Source organism: Octodon degus, unplaced genomic scaffold, assembly GCF_000260255.1.
Source record: "Octodon degus isolate 3935 unplaced genomic scaffold, OctDeg1.0 scaffold00013, whole genome shotgun sequence".
Classification (NCBI taxonomy): Eukaryota; Metazoa; Chordata; class Mammalia; order Rodentia; family Octodontidae; genus Octodon; species Octodon degus.
The window spans coordinates 4,762,943-4,767,833 of record NW_004524589.1 but is presented as its reverse complement, the minus strand read 5'-3'; the positions used below and the strand labels follow the sequence as shown (position 1 = coordinate 4,767,833).

General features: G+C 37.1%; 1 pseudogene; it reads left to right on the top strand.

The window, feature by feature from the left end:
• Positions 1-824: 824 nt before the first annotated feature.
• The window catches only part of LOC101567145, a 14,210-nt pseudogene continuing 10,143 nt past the window's right edge, over positions 825-4,891 (top strand).

Genomic DNA, 4,891 nt, shown 5'->3' with positions numbered 1-4,891 from the left:
CTTTCCCTTTGGACATTTTTTTTCCATTTCACAATATCTATTGTACATTTTTGGTCTTATTCATTTTTTCAGCTTCTCACATTAGGGAGACAATATGATATTTATACAAGAGAGAATAATAAATCTAAGACATCTCTAGGGACATAGATGCAACTTGAGTCCATATTCATAAGTGAAATAGATCTTGATTACTATAAGCTAATAAATGAAAGCCAGAGAAGGAAGAAACTAAAAGGAGGCAGGGTAGATGAGCATGGGGGTGTACTTGAAAGAAGGGCATGGGAATGGGGATGGGGATGAGGGACAAAAGAATCAAGGACTGGGGAGATAGCTCAGTGGCATAAGTGCCTGCCTGGCAAGTGCAAGATCCAGAGTTTGATCCCAGTATCACATGCATTGTCAGCCACCAAGACTGAGCGTGGTGGCACACACCTATAATCCCAGTGCTAGGGAGGCTGAGACAGAAGGATCACTACAAATTAAAATGGCATATTGAGACCCTGTATCAATAAAATAAAGTAAAAGAATCAAGATATATCATGTACAAATACAAATTCTGTATACTGAATGGAATCATTATGTACACCTGCATCGTACCAATAAACTTAAATAAAATTACAAAAAAAGAAAAGGTTTCATGAAAGAAATGGGTATTGATGTAGTGATATAAAGGCAGCAGAAACGATGAAATGACACCCAGGATGTGGAAGCAGATTTATTTATATTGATGGGCACTGATCAGGATCATTCCCCAAATACTAGGCCCTGATCTCTGGTGGTCTAGGGTTCACAGGGGTTGAGCAAGCAGGACGTACAGAGGCAGAATGGCTCATCAGTCGCAGATGGGTTTAGACAATGTGCATCATGGTGACCACCTGCGTGTCATAGTAACCAGCATTTCTCAGAGACAGAAGCAACTGGAACTGGAACAGAAACTGTATGACATGGGCAACTATGAAACTGAGGTATTCTGGCCAAGGGCGGGGGATACATTTTCTACTACAATGATAGATGGAAATCAACACTTGAAATTGCGGGAATGATACTGGAAAGCACTGTGCACCTCTAATACCCTCCTGCTGAGAAGTACTGTGAACCTGGCTAGGCCAAGGGCAGGAGCTTTACTGACCTTTGTGTGCCAAGTTCCCATCATGGTCCTCCACATGGAGAAGCTCTTATAAACATCTGCTGAGTGGTTACTGAGTGCTCAGTAAGGTTACACTTCTAGAAAGGTGCTAGACTGTAAAATATAGCCTGACAAAATAAGGAATTTAAAGTGATTGTGTTGGCTAAGGGGGTTATTTTGAAGGATTTTGAGTAGGAAGATGAACTGAATAAACAAAGTGGTGGCATACAGGAAATATTGGAGAGACCAGAAAATAGTTTAAGAAAGATCAGCTACACAATTATTAAAATAGATCTTGCTTGAAGCAATGAGTTCTGGTACGAAGATAATGATAATGGGCATTAAAATGAAGTGTCATTGTTCAACAGAATCTGTAATTTTCCCATCATTAGATTGGGAGAGAAGGAGGCAGTCATAAAGGTAAACTCTAAAGTAAGAGACACTAGGAAAACAGTTTGAGAAAATAAGGAAGGCCAAGGAAGAAAGAAAATGGATCTGAAATGAGGGCACAAATGCACATCACTAAGAGGAAGGACAGATGATTTTTAAGTTAATTTTAGATCATCCCTCGGTAGTGTCCCAAATTTTCTGATCAAGAAGATTATGGGGCCAAAGAGGAAAGTGATCGATGATGTAGAGTGTGCCTAAGGAGAGTCACATGGGGAGAAGACACTCTCTCAGGCTTTCACAGAGAGCACATTGGCCAAGCAATGGCCGTGACTCATCCACATGGCTGCACTGACAAAGGTTCTACAATCTGAGGTACAGGATCTCAGGATAAATCCTGAGGGCGTTTCACTGACCTTCTCAGACCAAAAAGCTACAACTCTTGTTGCACAGGTCCTGCTTTACCTTGGTCTTAACCATCCAGTAGAAAAGTATGAAGACGAAATATAGGAAGTAAAGCCATGTTGTTATGTTGAGCTGTGGGGGACTCAGGTCAATAATTTCTGACATTGCCAGTTAAACAGAAGACCCAATGCTATTATGGGCTATTGGACTCTTTTAGAATATTTTACTGAGTTTACACACCTATAATATTCAATAACGGAACTTAAAAAAAATGGGGTATAACTATGAATGTCCATTTTGTATCTGTGTATTCAAAGTGGTTGGGATAGATATATAGTTGCATTCTCTTAATGAATAGAATGATTTTTTCTAATGGTGTTTGTAAATAGGATCACAAGTCTGCGTCTTGTACAGCAATTAACCACTAAGAAGAATATATGCAGTGTATTATTTGTTGAAACTGTACTTTCGATTTGATTTGAAACTGTCTCATTGCTATATGTTTATCAATAAAACCTTGAAAAGAAAAAAAATTTTAGATCATCTTCAAAACATAATTATAGGCAAAAATAAGAGGCTAAGTAAGTGTAAAAAATAACTTGGAGTCAATTTAGAAATAGCTTACTAGATATTCATCCTGCGGAAATTCATAGATCCTTCGGGTCACTAAAGGGGGTCATGTTGCAAAGATTTGGAAGGAGGTAATCTGAACTCAAAATGATGAATTCTATTTCTATTCAACAACTCTCATTTCAGACTGAGAGGGTAGGCAATTCCAGAGTGGTACATTATTCATACTTGGGTTTTCCAGCCACTGTTTGTTCATGGTACATTGATGTTTTTGACAAAATAAAACTTCCAACCCATAGTTATTTGCTGTGGCAAACAAGTTGGAGAGCACAGTTTGCTTTTCAAGCAGAGACTAGAAAATTCAATAAGCTATGTTTTCTCATTATTGTCCATAGTATAAGTAAATTGGTTATTAATTATTTGAAAATATAATTGCATAGTTACTACAGTTAATTGTTTCTTTGTTCATTTTCAATTTGGTGACTTTAAATTTGTCGATCTTTCTAATAATTTTAACATTGTGAATTTTAATATTGTAAATTTCAAGGTACCATATGTGCAGGGGCTGTTTTAGTAGACTACACTTTATTAAGACAATTTCAAAAAATAATAAATTAGCAGTTACTAAAGAAAGACTTTTATATAAATCATCTAATTATTTAATTATCTGAGTAGAAACAGTCTTCAGATTACAATTTGGAAATCTTTTTTCAACAGTGTCATTTATAGTCAAAAGCAACGTGCTATTTTCCCCAAAGATTACTTTTGTGTAAATTAAGGAGGGAAACCTGCATCTTTAAGACTACTGCCAGGGCTGACCAGATAGCTCAGCAGACTAAAGCACCTGCTTAGGCACAGGTAAGGACCGCGACTGATCCCCGGCCCTGCTGTGCCAGCCCCTCCCTGGAGGCACACTGAGACAGCAAATGAGATTGGGCGTGGTGGCACACACCTGTAATCCCATTGCTTGGGAGGCTGAAAACAGGAGGATCACTATGAGTCCTATCTGTGTAGTGAGACCCTGTAGACCTTATACTGAAATATATTAAAAAAAAAAAAAAAAAGACTACTGTCACCTGCCAGAAAATTGCAAAGACATATAAATATAGGATTACTTCAGCGAACCACACTCTCTGGATTTGGATTCAGTGATCATTAATTGGGGAAACTCACATAGAGATAACTGCACTTGTCAACTTTACATGTCCAGGTACTTTGCTAAACATCTTGGGTATTTCTAAATTAGTACACTGAGTAAAGCAGACTACCCTCCTTTTTGAAGGTAAGCTTACCCAAAACACTGCTTGCTCGGATAGAACGAAATGCTGAACAGGAAGTTCACTTCTGGGCCTGACAGCCATGGAGCTAGGATCGGGGTCTTCTCTGGTCCTCACACATGGGCAGTCACTGCGTCCCGCAGCTCTTGGGCTCCCAGGCCTGCAGAATGCAGATCTAGGAGTTTCCCAGCCTCCATAATTGCACAAACCACTGCTGGATAGCAGACACATAAGTAAATAATCTATCAGTTTTGTTTCATTGAAATATTCTAAGTAATACATTAATGCATCAGACAGGGCTTTTTAAAAATTGCTTGAGGAAGTGAGACATTACCTATGTCTGCATTTATGAAGTATAATATAATGGAAATGTGGGGGGCCAGGGAGATAGCTCAGTAGAATAAGCACTTGCCTGGCAAGTGCAAGGGCCTGAGTTCAAGAGTTCAATCCCCGGTTCTGCAAAAAGAAAAAAAAAAAAAAAAAAGGAAATGTGCTACATTTCAATAAATCCAAATGTGATTAAGTGAGATCAAAACAAAAGGGATATTTTTTAAAAATTAGTAGATGTTTATGATAATCAAGAAGCATGAAAAATTATATTTTGATGATGAAAAAATAGAGAATGGGATAGAAAATAGTTGCTCTTACTATCCTCTTCAGTGAGAATATTGCACAGCCCACATTAAAAACCTTTATCTAGTAGTGACTCAAAATCTGAAGTACACACCAAAGCTTGAGTGTACCTAAATATGCAACATGCATGTACCATGCATCCAAATTTTGCTTTCTCTAAAACTTTCCTTAATTATTTAAACTTTCATTTAAGGTTTTTGGTTTTGCATTTTGTGTATGTAATAACAATTTTCCATTTGTGTGAAAATGTATGAAAGATTGATTTCCCATTTCTTTCTTTCTTTCTTTCTTTCTTTCTTTTTTACATCATTTATTTTATTTTAAAGAAAAAAATATAAAAACAATGGTACAAAATCTCAAAACAAGATTTTAGGAGAGTAACAATGGTTAGTACATTGTGTATTGTTACTGCCAAAGTAGTTTCTCATATTACAAGATATAGGCAAGAAATAATAAATAAACAACATAGGTACAAACCTCTTTTTTTTTAAAG